At 44.4% G+C, this 14,788-nt stretch overlaps 1 protein-coding gene across 1 annotated transcript in view; it reads right to left on the bottom strand.

The window, feature by feature from the left end:
- The window catches only part of COL8A2 (collagen type VIII alpha 2 chain), a 26,637-nt gene extending 13,311 nt beyond the window's left edge, over window positions 1-13,326 (bottom strand). Inside the window, exon 1 of the mRNA XM_044668056.1 lies at window positions 12,970-13,326. The gene's annotated coding sequence lies outside the window, so the exon portion shown is untranslated. The remainder of the gene's footprint in view (window positions 1-12,969) is intronic.
- Window positions 13,327-14,788: the final 1,462 nt, after the last annotated feature.

The raw sequence follows: 14,788 nt of genomic DNA, 5'->3' as shown, positions 1-14,788 counted from the left end.
AGAAAAGAAAAGAGAAAAGAAAAGAAAAGAAAAGAAAAGAAAAGAAAAGAAAAGAAAAGAAAAAGAAAAGCAATTTGGAATTATGTGAAGAAAGTGTTTAAAATGCCCCTTCTCTTTGACTTAGTTTAGATATCTCACTGCTAGGAACATAGCCTGAGGTTAAATAAATGACAAAAAAGATAGGCTCCAAATACACTAAAATATTTAAAGAAGTACTTCTTACAAGAAGTACTACTAGGGGGCAGCTGGGTAGCTCAGTGGAGTGAGAGTCAGGCCTAGAGACAGGAGGCCCTAGGTTCAAACCCAGCCTCAGCCACTTCCCAGCTGTGTGACCCTGGGCAAGTCACTTGACCCCCATTGCCCACCCTTACCAATCTTCCACCTATGAAAAAAAAATACACTGAAGTACAAGGGTTTAAAAAAAAAAAGTACTACTGATTATGGTCTGTGAATGTTATATAATTTTACTGAGTTGTAAGAAATGACTGATGAATTACAGAGAAGCTTGAGAAGATCTACATGAACTGATGCAGAGTGAAGTAAGCAGAATTAGGGGAACAATATACACAATATCTACAAGAATGTAAACAGAATGAAGAACCACAACAAAAACACTGAAACTTAATGCTGTTAAATTATAAAAACTAAGCTTGTCCCCCAATGAGAAGCCTCTTCCCCTTGCCTTTTTGCCAGGGTAGAAGGCTGTAGTTGAGGAACATGACATAGGTCAGGCTCTTTTAATATGTTGGCTAGTTTTGCTAAACTATTTTTTTCTCCCTTCCCCTCCCCCCCTTTTTTTTTCTTTATTATAAGCAGGAAAGCAAAGGGAGAGAAAGCTGGCTTAAACCAGATAGACATACTGGCTAGATGATTCAGAGCAAGCTTCTTAGTGATCTGGGCAACTCTCCTAGACTAAGCTGCAGAGATGGTGCAAGCTTTCCATTGGTATAAGATGGTTCCTTTTTTAAAACCCTTACCTTCTATTCTAGTAACAATTCTAAGAGAGAAGAGCAAGGATTAGGCAAATGAGGTTAAGTGATTTGCCCAGGGTCACACAGCTAGGAAATGTCTGAGATTAGATTGGAACCCAATGCTTCATAATTCCAGGCCTAGTACTCCATCTATCTATTGTGTCACCTAACTGCCCCTAGAAGGCATTTCCTTACCTGGGAGTTCCCAATACCAATGAAACACCTCCTCCCCATCTCTGGTGGAAGAAGGATACATTGGGAAAGGTAGGTGGGCTCAAAGCAAAAGCAATCAACAATTTGTTTTTTAAAGGAACTATAGTGGAGAGCTTAGCTAGGTGGTTCAGTGTACAGAGAACCAACCCTAGAGATGGAAAATCCTGGGTTCAAATCTGGATTCAGACACTTCCTAGCTGTGTGACCCTGGGCAAGTCACTTAACCCAATTGCCTAGCCCTTACCACTCAGAAGGTAAAAGTTAAAAAAAAAAAAAAAAAGGTACTGAGGATGTTTAACCAGGAAAAAAAGAAAACAGAAGCAACTTCATAGTTATCAAGAATTTGAAGATCAAGGGGGAAGCTAGGTGGCTTAGATGGATAGAGTGCCAGGCCTGAGTTCAAATCTGCCTTTGGACAATTCCTAGCTGTGTGACCCTGGGCAAGTCATTTAACCCTAATTGCCCATCCCCACTCTTCTGCTTTGGAACCAATACTCAGTATTGATTCCAAGACAGAAAATTAGGGTTTAAAAAAAATTTGAAGAGCTGTCATGTGGAAGAGATTTGTTCTCCTGGGTTCCAGGGGACTGTAATGGAGCAATGGGTGCAGTAGATTTAGGCTCCCCAAGAGTCAAAGGTGTCCTCAAGAGGTAGTGTGATCCTCCCTTCTGCTAAGTCCCACATTGTAGAAGTAGGTAGATAGAAGGAGCTATCTTCCTGCTCAGACATTCAGTGAATCTACTAGGGCAGTGATGGGCAAACTACAGCCCGCAGGCCAGATGGGGGGGAGGGGGCCTGAAATGTTCTATCCTGCCACACAACATTATTCCTAATCTGACAAATACAATGAGTAGGATACAATACAATGAAACTTGGAAAAAGTTGCCTTAGAAACAGACTGACAGATGAGCATTTCCTTTCCTTTGGCCCCCTCTTTAAAAAGTTTGCCCATCACTGTACTAGGGTAACTTGTCCCCTAAAGAAGGGGACACACTAGTACTATTTTTTAAAAAACCAAACATAAAACACCTTACTGGCAAATGAGATTAAGTGACTTCCCCAGAGTCACACAGCTAGAATATGTCTGAGGCCAGATTTGAACCAGGTCCTCTTGATTCCTAGTCTGGCATTCTATCCACTAAGCCACCTAACTGCCCCTAGTCTTTACTGCATAGTTTGCAGTTGTTTTTTGAGGGGTTCATTATTATAGGTCCCCTTTAAAGGCAATACATATGGTTACTGGGCAGCACAGTATAGTGGAAAGATTATTGGACCTGTAGTCAAGAGAGATCTGGGTTCAAACTCTGACACTGACGTTAGGTCTATGATTATAATTGAATCACTTAATGTCTCTGTCTCGTGGGAAACAAGAATATCTGCAATACTGTGTCGCCTTCCTTTCTTTCCTTCTTTCCTCCTTTCTTTCTTTCTTTCTTCCTTCCTTCCTTCCTTTCTTTTTTTTCTTTCCTTTCTTTTTTTTTTTATTTAACCCTTACTTTCTATCTTAGTAATAACTCTAAGACAGAAAGGCACAGGCTAGGCAAATGGTATTAAGTAACTCACCTAGAGTCAACTAATAAGTATCTGAGGCCAGATTTGAACCCAGGTCCTCCTGACTCCTGGTCTGGCTCTCTATCCATTGTGCCACCTAGCTGCCCCTCTGTACTGCCTTTCTTCATAGCCCTGACATTTAGCACAGTCCCTGGCACATAGGAGGTGCTTAATACATGTTTATGGGTCATGATGGTGATAATGATGATAGCAGAACCAGCATCGGTGTTTTGAGGCTCAAATGAGATAATATTTGTAGAGTGCTTTGTAAATATTCTAGGGCTCCGTTAATATTAGCTAATGTGACCACAGAGAGGGGATCTGGAGGCAGGAAGATACAAGACTTTGTGACCCTGGGCAAGTCTCTTAACCCCTCCATTGGTGAGGCACTCTTGAGTTGGTGAACTGATGTGGATTTTCATTGGTGGACCTAGTTTCCTCACTGGGAGTTTCCTTATTCTAATGCAAGAACAGATCTGGTTGAAACAGTCTGTTGTCATGTTTAGTGGGCGTTGAATTTAGAGGCGAAATTAGAGAGGCGAGGAATCGGAGAATAATGAAATATTAGAACTGGGAGGGACCTTAGAAATGGCCTCATCTAGTGCCTACATTTTTTTCCGAGAAGAAAACTGAGACCCAGGGAGAAGAAAGGACTTGCCCTAAGTTATAGGGACAGTTAAGAAAAGGGCACAAATGGGAGATTTTGGAAGACTGGGGAATTAAAGGGGAGGGGGGGACAGTAAGAGGAAGGATTGGGGCTGAGCCATGACTGTGGGTTGAACCAGGTAAGACAAATACAGGAAGTGCTGATTCAAGGGTTTTGGGAGGAGTCCACTCTGTATTGTGACAGCTGTAAACCCTTAAAGGAGATTTTTCCCCCCCTTTCACCAAATCCCTGTGAAATAAAGTTTCATCCAAGTCAGCGATTCTGCAGTAAAAGCCTGGCTGGAGCCAGAAAACAGCCAGAAGTGTTCTGGGCCAGGGCCCTCCCTGCCTTCCTGCCAATGGAGGGGCCAGAGAGCAGGAAGCCCACCCCTGTCCTTCCTGAGGGGACCCTGTAAACTGGGGGCTCCTTGAGGCCTGGACTGTCTTTTGCCTCCCCTTGTAATCCTAGCACTTGGCACAGTTGCTCTGCACATAGTAGGCGTTAAATAAATGTTTATTGATTCACTGACTGTCGTGAGGGGAGGAGGACATTTACGTGCCCTTTTAAGTGCTTAGAGAGTAGATGGGGAAGGGATGGGAGAGAAGCCTTTCCCCTCCAGCCACTCTCCTGAAGCAGTCTGACCAATAAGGTGGAGGCTTCAATCCAGCCTCAGGACCAAGAGGCACCTGGGAAACCATCAAGCCCAAAGCTTTCACTTTACAAACAAATAAACTCTGACTGTGAGGTGGGAAAGAACGTTGTCCCAGCCCAAACAGGCAGCAAATGTCAGAAATGGAATTTCAACTCAAGCCATTTGATTCTAGATCCTGGACTTTAGCTGCTAGACTATGAACCTTGTCCAACATCACATAATGAGTCAGCAGGAGGAGTGGTCATGGGCTCTACTAGAAGGAAGGACCAGCAGACCCCAACCTGTCAGACTCCTGCCCTCTCTGAGGATGCTAAGCTCCTGGAATTCACTCCTTCCAAGATGTGTCCTCCTCTACCTCCTTCAAGCTTAGGCTCTCAAGCACTAGCCTAGCCAGGGTTCCAGCGCTCCTTCAGGAGTTCTCCTACTCCTATTCTCCATGCCTTCCCTCAGGATAACCTAAGAGGGGGGAGGGGTCAATCCCACTCCCTTATGGTGGAACTGTCCCAAATCTTCCCAGCTTCTTGGGCCTCCCAACCTTTCCCTATTAGCTTAGAGAAGTCATTGGTTTAGGCTTCATCTAGGCCAGGGAATCAAAAGGAGATGAGGAGAACCCAACACAGCTGGGAAGGGCAAGTAACTGCGCCCTCTCTCCTTAGCACCAGACAGGCCATACCTCTCACTCCCTCTACCCCAGCCTCTCTTGGTCACCTGCGCCATGCTGTCTTCAGACCACTCATCTTGTCTGACTCAATATCATTCAGGTGAGCTTTTTCTAATTTCCTGATCTGATAAAGGTGTGGAGGGGTCCTGGACGCTTCTAAAAGAACCTTTCATCTCTCCTCACTGATCAGTATCCCTGCACCATTGTGGCCCATAGTCTCTGCTCCCAGAACACCCCTCCCCAACCAAGGGGCCTCCACTGAAGTAGTTCCAGCTGCACTCCGCGCCTGCCCTTCTCCCTCCTCCCCATCATGGCCCCAGATCTCCCAGACCCAAAAGAGTGTGGGGAGCCCGGCTGCCTTCGAGGTGCATAACTCGGTCAGCCCCAGGGCCTGGCCAAACCACAGGTATTTTATGAGACATTTCCTGTTATGAAGATATTTCTGTGGGGATTCTTGCTGCTCTGTTCTGTTACTGCCCCCCACCTTCCCACTCCCCACTCCCATTGCCTTGTCTCTTTGTGTCTGTCTCTGCCCTGATTGGTCTATATCTGTTCTTTATCTACCTCATTGGGCAACTGCCTCAAGTGTCTCCCTTGGGCTCAATCAGAGATGGGGTTGGGGAAGGAATGAATTGCCAGGCCTTCCCCTCTGATTCCCACCCTTTCAGTGGGGGGGAATGGGGAGCTAGAAAGGTAGATATGTGGGGCCAGGAAAGGGGGTGGTGGGATCAGAAGTGGGACCCATATATCCGCAGGCAGTCCGGTCTTCCGGTGCTACTTCTACCAAAAGAAAAATCTAATATCCAGAGCAAGGGAGGTCCTGCTTCCTCTGCCCTAAACAGTGCTTCTAAGGGATTGTGGGCATCTCTGGGGTGACATTTTAGGAGGAATATTGACAAGCTGGAGCCTGTCCAGAAAGGTGAAGGAATTTAAAGCAACCATTCAAACCTTATGAAGAAAGATGGAAGGAAATGAGGAAAAGATTTAGAGGAGATATAGTTGTCTTCAAGTATATGAAGATCTGCCATGTGGAAGAGATATATTAGTCTTGTTCTGTTTGACCCCAGAGGGCAGAACTAAGAAGTCCATGGAGGAATAGAGAGGAGTGGGGTGCAGTGTTAAAGGAGCTGATTTTATTTTTTTTATATGAGCAATAAAGTAAAATCAATGCATTTCTTGGAGAGGGACTGTCTATCTGAGACCTGGGAAACACTGAAAAGTCACCTGGCAACAGATTGGTTCATACAAGCATCTTACACCACAGATCCCAAAAGGATGTTTTGGATTTGACTTAAATTTAAAAGGTTACATCATCAAAAAATCTAACAAAATCAATGAGGGTGACTTTTGCAACTATAACTAGAGGAAGAATTTTAATTGAGAAGGTCACAAAAGTTAAAATAGGTAATGCCAACTATTTTAATTTGTTTCCCAAAACAATTTTTGAAATGAACAAAATTAGCATAGATAGAACAAACAAGAAGGAAAGATGCTGGCTTGTACAAATCTTTACAATATGGATTTCTAGTAAAGTCTGGTATCTAAGATATTTAGGAATTAACACCAATATATAAAGACCAAGAACCATTCCCCACTGCATAAGTAGTCATAAATAGTTTAAAGAACTACAGAGGGGGCAGCTAAGTGGCTCAGTGGATTGAGAGTCAGACCCAGAGAAGGGAGGTCCTAGGTTCAAATCTAACCTCAGATACTTCCTAGCTATGTGACCCTGGGCAGGTCACTTAACTTCCAGTGCCTAGCCCTTACCACTCTTCTTCCTTGGAATCAGTACACAATTGATTCCAAGATGGAAGGTAAGGGTTTAAAAAAAACCAAATTATATATATATATATACATATATATATATATATATAAACAATCATTTGACTGCTCTAAGCTGCTAGTAAGACAAAAAATAAAACAATGCTGAGTTTTTTCCTTATGACTAACAAATTGGCAAAGATAGCTAATTGTGTTGGAGGGGCTATAGAAAAGCAGGCACATACTACCTATTATACATAATTAATACATAACGAAGGGCTTGATCACTGATTCTGCAAATCAATATGAAATTACACACACACACACACACACACACACACACACACACACACACACACACGACTATTGCTTCTCATTGATCAGAACTGCCCAACCAAGGATGTAGAGTAGTGAGCTCCCACTGCCTAACTAGGCATATAGTCCAAGGAGGTCAAAAACAGAAAATCTCATATAAGCAAAAATATACACAGCAGCACTTTTTGCAGCAATCAGCTCCTACCTCAGAAACTAACTAGCTGGACAAGTGACTTAACTTCTCTCAGGCTTGGTTTACTTATCTTTGATATGGAAATAATAAAAACACCTACCTCACAGAGCTGTTGTGGACATCAAATAAGATAATATGCATAAAGTACTTTGTAATCCATAAAGGGCTGTGGAAACGTTTGACACTGTCATTACCGTGGAAAAATAAAGTGCACCGACAACACTAAAAACAAAACAACTTCCTATTAATCAACTGTCCAACCAAGGACACAGGAGCGGTGAGCTCCCTGTCCCTGGAAATATTTAAGAAAAAGGTCTATTAATGATTATCAGATATGGTGTGCGGGGTGAGAGGTTGGACTAGATGGCCTCTAAAAATCCCTTTTAGTTCTTTAAGTCCAGAACTCTTTGGGGACTCTTCAACCCCAAAGCCTGGGAGCCTGGGCTCCTATTCAAGACCCTCCTCCCACCTGTAAGAAAACTGGGCCCTGCATTCCCAGTGGGGACATCTTCATCCCCACCCCCCAAAAGACATTATATCCTTGCTAGTTCCCCTTTCATCCACCCTCAAGGCATTGGTCCTTAATGGTTTCTGTGTCATGGTGAAACCTGTGGACACTTCATAATGATGCTTTTTTTTAACCCTTGCCTTTTATCTTAGAATCAGTACTAAGTATCATTTCCATGGGTGACTTGCCCAGGGTCACATAGCTAGGAAGTGTCTGAGGTCACATTTGAACCCAGGACCTCCCCACTCCAGGCCTGGCTCTCTATCCACCGAGCCAGTCTAACTGCCCCCAGAATGATGTTTTTAAATGTATAACAGAAAATATATTGGATTTCAAAGAAAACCAAATAAGACTCAGTGTCCCAAAAGTCTTAGTGAATTTTAAGATTCAATAGCTTTGTAACTATTGTATTGAAATGCAATTACCAAAAGATTATTTTCTTAAAGGTGTTCGTAGACCTAATGCTAAGAACCCATGCTTGAAGGCCTGGTCTTGGAGTCTGGATCCAGATTTAGTCATTTATTTGCTGTGTAAAATTGGGGAACCATTTCCCCCAACCTCCTCAGTGTCTCAATGTCCTCCTCCGATTCACAGATAGGGGTCCAGGAGAGAATGGACTAGATAATCTCTGAGGTCCCTTCCCCATGGAACACTCTGTGACCTATTGCCTGCCTCTCCCCATTATCCATCATTCTAAGGGAAGCCGCTAGCCTGGGGGTGAGCAATACCGAGTCCCCTGACTACTGTCAGAATTGCCCAAGAATCATCTTGTGGGCCCGCTGTTGGCCTGGGGTTGGCCTGGCTTTCTATGACAACCTTCTCCATCACCAGTTTGAACTCAGCCAAAGTCCCCCTGGATCCTTTGATCTTCCCTTTCCCCCCAAGGTCTTTAATCAAAGGTTCATCTAGTTGGGGATAAATCAGGCCCAGAATCTAATAAGGAGCTGTCAGGAGGCCTACCAGCCATCTGACCACCCCAGATCCTCTGTCTTCTCCCTAGCACAGCCCAGTCTGGGCTTCAAAGGAGATTCCTCAGACTAGCAAGTCTTTCCTGTGGTCATCCAATCCATCCTCCTGCCTCTAGGAAGGATTGATCCAGGATTAAAGATGCTGTAGTCTCCTTCTCTCACCTGCCCCATATCTCTCTGTAGTAGTCTCTTATTTCCATTAAATCTCTTACCAAAGATGAAGAGATCCTCCCTTCTGATCTGCCTCAAACTCCCTTTTAAGCTCTTGGTTCACAGTCTTAGCCCTGGCCCAAGAGACCAGAGGCTTAGGTTTTAGACCCAGATGCATTGCTTACTAGACTTGGGCAAATCACTTCCTCCCTCCTTAAACCTTGGTTTTTCCATATTTAAAATGGGGATAATAATGCATATTCTGCTGAAAGGAACATCATTTTGAGAATCAAATGAGAGAATGTATGTGAATGTGTGAGAGCAGGAATGAGGCATTTTGCATTCAGGACAAAGTTTGAGAATTGTGACTTCTAGTGAGTGATTGTCCCCTGGAAGTTCTAAGCTCCCCTCTTAATTCCAACAATTGGTTTCTCATAAAATAATGGGAAGAAGCCTGTTATAGTAGAAATAGGTTAAGACCTGGAGTCAAAAGAACTGGGTTCAAGGCCAAGCTCCATCATAAAGCACAGCCTTTTTTTTTCTACCTCAAAGGTTTGATTCTGTTCACTTTAAGATTTAGATCAGAAGTGATAGCTTCAGGGCAACTAGGTGGCACAGTGGATAGAGCTCCAGATCTGGAGTCAGGAGGTCCTGGGTTCAGATTTAGCCTTAGCACTTCCTAGCTGTGTGACCCTGAGCAAGTCATTTAGCTCCAGGTGCCCAGCCCTTGCCCTTCTGTCTTAGAGTTGTTATCAAGACAGAAAGAAAAGGTTTTTAAAATGAAGAAGTGATAGCCTAGGAAAAAGATTTGCTTCAAATATCTCTGGGAAGATATATATATATAAGATTTAACCTCACACCTAGAAAGTCAGTAAAGATGACAAGAGCTGGGAATAATCAATATTAGAGGAGTTGCAGAAAGACAGGCACACTAATACACTGTTAGTGGACCTGCAAATTGGTCCAACTATCCTGGGAAGCAATGTGGAATCATGCTAAAAAGTAACTAAAATGGTCATTCCTTTGACCTACTGTAAGCCACATGCCCCTGGAGGTCAGAGACAGAAAGAAAGATCCCATATACACCAAAATATCTTAGCAGCATTTTTTTTCTTTTTGTGATAATAAAGAACTAGAAATAAAGTAGATGCTCACCTACGGGAATGGCTAAAAAAAATGTTGTGGTACAGAAATGTATGGAATTTTACTGAGCTATAAGAAACAATAAACAGGATGCACACAGAGAAGCATGGAAGTACTTAGATGAACTGATGCCAAGGGAAACAACCAGAACTGGAAAGCAAAATCCCAATAGATTAAAACAACAACAAAACAATGAAAACTGAATGCTGTGAAATTATAAGGACCAAGTACGGCCCCAAAAAAGAGAGCTGAAAATGTGCCTTTCTTTGCAGAAGTTCAGGGCTATGGGTATGGAACAGTATGTTTAATGTCAGATTTGGCTGATATGTCGTTGGTTTGCTTTGCTGAAATGTTTCATCCTCTCTTTTCCCTTCTTTGGTGATGGCTCAACTGGAAGGGAAGGCAGAGGGATAGATTTCAAAATGGAAGTGGTATAAAAAGATAAGAAATATCAATACATTTTTTTGTTTTTTAAAACCTTTACCTTCTGTCTTAGAATTGATATTGATTCTGTTCCTTCTCCTCTACATATTTTTTAATACTAAGTATTAGTTCCAAGGCAGACGAGTGGTCAGGGCCAGGCAATTGGGGTTAAGTGACTTGCCCAGGGTCACACAGCTAGGAAGTGACTGAAGCCAGATTTTAATCTAGGACCTCCCATCTCCTGACCTGACTCTATCCACTGAGGTTTCTAGCTGCCCCCAATAAAGAAAAAAATTTAAAATAAAATGAGAGTGTTAGACAATCAGTTTTAAGGTTCCTTTTAGTTCTTGAAGTTAGTCAAACCTATTGCAAAACCTACAGGCTTTAGGTAATGGTGGACATCATGCAGGACTTGAGATCAGGAAAGCCTGGGTTTGTGTACCAAATACCATTGATAGTATATATCATTAGCTGCATTGCCCTGGCCAAGACACTTAACTCCCACGTACCTCAAGCAACTTTTTCTAGATCATAAGCAATTCCATGTTCTTTAATAAGGAAATATTCATTTACATTTCCATAGAGCTTTAAGAGTTGCAAAGTATTTTTCATCTATCATTTCATTTGAGCCTCATATCCACTTCGGATTTTTTATTCCCATTTTACAGAGGAGGAAGATGAGGCTCTGAAGAAGTTAACCATTTTTCCAAGGATATCATAGCTAGTCCCTATCTGATATGGGATTTGAATGCAGGTCTTCCTGACCTCAAATCTAACATTCTAGCCTTTATCATCACAACACCACAGGCCATGGAGCCTAGGATTAGCTGGTATTAAAAATATGTGAATTCATCAAAAAGTCTTATTAAAAAGTGCCCCTGCCTGTTACTTCCTCCTAGTTTCATCCTAAGCTCCTGCCTACCTAGCCCAACCCCAGGCTTAGGTCTGGAAAGTACTTTGTAAGCTATAAAGCCCTGCACAAATATAAGAGATTATTGTTATTATTGCTGTTATTCATTCCAGGAGGGTCCGGCCCAGAGGCAAGAAGGATATGGGAGGTAAATACCTAAAGTTCCTCCCAGTCCAAGCATTTCATCATTTCAACTTTCAGGATCTAGCTCAAGTCCTGCCTCCTCCTCCTGGGAATACTTGGGCTAATATTAACCCCTCATTTCTTGAAATCCCAGAACATTTAGTCTATGTTCTGGGGCCCCAGAAAGGTCCCTAATTGTTTCCTAAGTCTTATCTCCCCAACCAAGGCAGACGCCACTGCACTTCCTCTTCTTCCCTGGCCCTGGCACAGCGCAATCTACCCTAGCCATGACTGAAGAGCTGAGGTCAGTGGGACATCATGTCTCCTTTTCGCTAGGCTTTGAGAAATGATGATCAAACCCCCATGTTTAGCCCATCTCACCTCAGCTACAGATCAGAGCCCTCAAGGGTCCAGCTTCAGAGGGTATGTGAATAAACTGACTATTTTTCTGCAAGCTGCCTCTTGGAGAAGGATACTCCTCCTACCAACTCTAGAGAGACCTCGAGAAGATTGTTTCTTTCTAGCTCCTCTCTGGCACCATCTCTCCATTCCTTGACATATTCCCCCAAAGTTCTCAGGCTCTCCCCTCTCTCTGAGCCCATCTAACAGTTCCCAGACTTCCAGCCAACAGTCGAATTTTATAGGCAATGTATCTGGACAAGCAAGGAACAATGGAAAGGAATTCTTGGGCAACTGTGCATCGAACAGCCTCTTCCCACCAGGTGGTACATGGATGCGGTCAGGACTTGGACAGAGTATGGAGTCTTGCAAAGAGGGCAAAATCTGTAGAGCTCTCTTTCTCCTCAGCTCTCAGGCTCCAGACTAGGCCCTCCCAGGGTTTATTTAGGAATTGGGGAGAGCACCCCCTCAGCCAAAAAAAAAAAAAAGGCACCTAAGGAGACAAATGGGATCTGGGAGCTGCAGAGAGAGAGAGAAGTAGCTCCAGTCAGAGTACAGGGCGCAGGTTCAGGGTCAGCCCAAGACGCAGACGAGGACCGCTTGAACTGAGTTGGCCGGAAGGGGGCAGTCTAGGGCCGGAGGTGGGGGAAAACCATCTGCCAAACGCTCCTTGGGGAAGAAGAGAGAGCCCAAGCCTGTGCAGAGACCCAGCAGTTTCCCAACCTCCCTGGAGGCTGGAGCCTTTCTGCAGCCTGATTTCCGTGATCCGGGCTTAGTGTCCCGGCTGGGCCAGGGGCTTGGAGAGCAGCTTTTTGCGTCACCCCCCACCCCCCCACCCTAAAACAAAAACAACAACAACAACAACAACAACAAAACAAAACAAAAAAAAAAAAAAACAGCCCGGGAACCAGAGAGGCTAGTGCCATCAAGATCGCTTGGAATCCGGATTCTGGCGGCTGTCTGGAACCGGCTTGGGCCCCTCAGACCCCGGACCCTGAAGAACTAGAAATCGAGCCTGGACGAGTCGAGCCGAGCCGAGCCGAGTCGAGCCGAGCCGAGCCGAGCGGACCCGCTGCCAAAGGGGCGGTTGGGAAATAGTTTACAAATGAGAAAAAGCTGCTTCCGAGCTGGGTTTCCATTCAAACCGCCATCTACAGCGAGGGGGCGGGGGTGCGGCGGAACGCCGAGCCAGCGAGCGCCCGTGTCTTGCGACTCGCCAGCCAGTCCGCAGGCCCAGGCGGAGTGGTCACCGGGAACGAACCGCGCGGCCAGTTTTCTTTGCAGCAGGAGGGAGTGTGGGGAGACAGCACGGAGGACCCGCCTCGCGTACCGGATATAAGGGAGTGACCGGGAAGAAATGAGCCAAGACAGCATGTACATACCTTTAAATTGGGGCACGGTTCCCAGAGATGCCACCAGTCCTGGGCCCTGAGGACAGAGAAAGGCCGAAGGAGTGGTGAGAATAGAGGTGTTAGGGGCAAAGGGAGGGGAGCTAATGCCTTGCAGTTCCAACACTCCAAAGGAAGGCATACTTCCCCCTTTTCCCAGCAGCTTCCTCCCTTCCCGCATCTCAAGCAGAGGGGCCCAGAAATGGGAATAGCCTGGAAGTTCTGGGAGCCCCTAGAAACTCAAGATGGACTGAGATCTCTCTCCTTGATTCCCAACAGTTTTAAGATTACTTCACAGATCTATGACTCTTCACAGAAGGAAAGTCCTTTCCTCCCACCCAGACCTTTAAAAAAATCCCAGCTTGAATTCAAGAATTAGGATTGGGGGGGGGTTGCCATCTTCTCCTGCAGGGAGTCACAGGCAGGCCTTTGCCACTCTCTCCCCAACCCTCCATCTGTTCACATGGAAATTCTGACAGTTCCTTTCCCCTATAGTGACTGGCTGCCAGAAACCCTCAATAGCCCAGGCCACAGTTTTGTGGGTTTGTTCCGGAACTTTGGGGCTGCTCCCCACCTGTCCCCAGAATCTTTCTTCTACTCCACTTTCCATTCTTCCCTTCCTCTTCTCTCCTCCAAGACTACGACCCAGCCAACCCCTCCCCCCCCCACAATACTCCGCTTATTCACTAAGCCTGGAATGCCCTCCCCACTCCTTTCATTTCAAATCCACCTACATTTATTAAACATCCACCAAATCCTGGGGCTACAAAGACCAAAAGAAACAGTTCTCTTACAGTGTTCATTCTATTGGACTACTGAAATTTTACCCATCCTCTTAAAGCCCAATTCAGATGCCCTTTCCTCCAGGAAGCCTTTCCCTTATCTCTCCAAACACTTTCCTTTGAAGCTTTCTAACTTCTCTATCTTGCCATATTGTATGTCAAAGTTACCTGGGTTTATGTCTTTCCCCATTACTGTACTGTCAGCTCTATGAGCGCGGGGATGATGTCTAACCTAAACTTTGTATCTCTCCTAGTATCAAGGACAAGCACAGGGCCATTCGCATAGAAATAATTTAGTAGTGATGATGATAATAATAATAACAGCTGACAATGAGCACAGTAGAAGAGTGGGTAGAACCTCAACAGAAAGAACACCTAAGATGTAAGACCTGCCCTTCTTAGAATCCTCCCAGTGCCCCAAGGCAGCTCTCCAAATTTTTGAGAAGACACAGATCTGCTTCAGAAAAAAGATATTACTCACTGAGAACTCCCTACATTGAAGAAATCCTAGGTCCAGTTAAAAAATAAAAACATCTGAAGTTTAAATAGCCAAAGTTTGCAAAGGGCTTATCTCATTTGACCCTCACTGCATGCCTGCAAACTAGATATTATAGATTTTATTACAGTATTCTACAAACTCACAAAGATTAAGTGGCTTGGTCATAGAGGTAGTGTCTGAGACAGGAGTTGAACCCAACTTTCAGATTCTAAATCCAACACTCTATTTAGTGTTTGTTAATATAATGAATGGAATTGCATTGACTCCACCCCATCCCTCTTCTATCCCTTACCAACCTCCCCAGTCCCCTTAGTCCCAGCTCTATAGATTGCTGCCAAATACTTTTGCTAAAGCAATAATAAGCTAAATTAAAGGACTGAGGAGAGGTGGAAGGAAAAGAGAAAGGAGGGGAGGGAGGAAGACCATAGCCCACAGAATTCTGTTTCAGAACTTTCATGGAGAATTCTCATTCCAGGAAAGATCCCTCTCTCTTCTCAGTCTAAATCCTAAGCAGGAAGCTCACTTTAGGGCC

Source organism: Gracilinanus agilis, chromosome 3, assembly GCF_016433145.1.
Source record: "Gracilinanus agilis isolate LMUSP501 chromosome 3, AgileGrace, whole genome shotgun sequence".
Classification (NCBI taxonomy): Eukaryota; Metazoa; Chordata; class Mammalia; order Didelphimorphia; family Didelphidae; genus Gracilinanus; species Gracilinanus agilis.
Note: the sequence above shows the minus strand (reverse complement) of the source record. Positions and strands in the feature narration are given on the sequence as shown.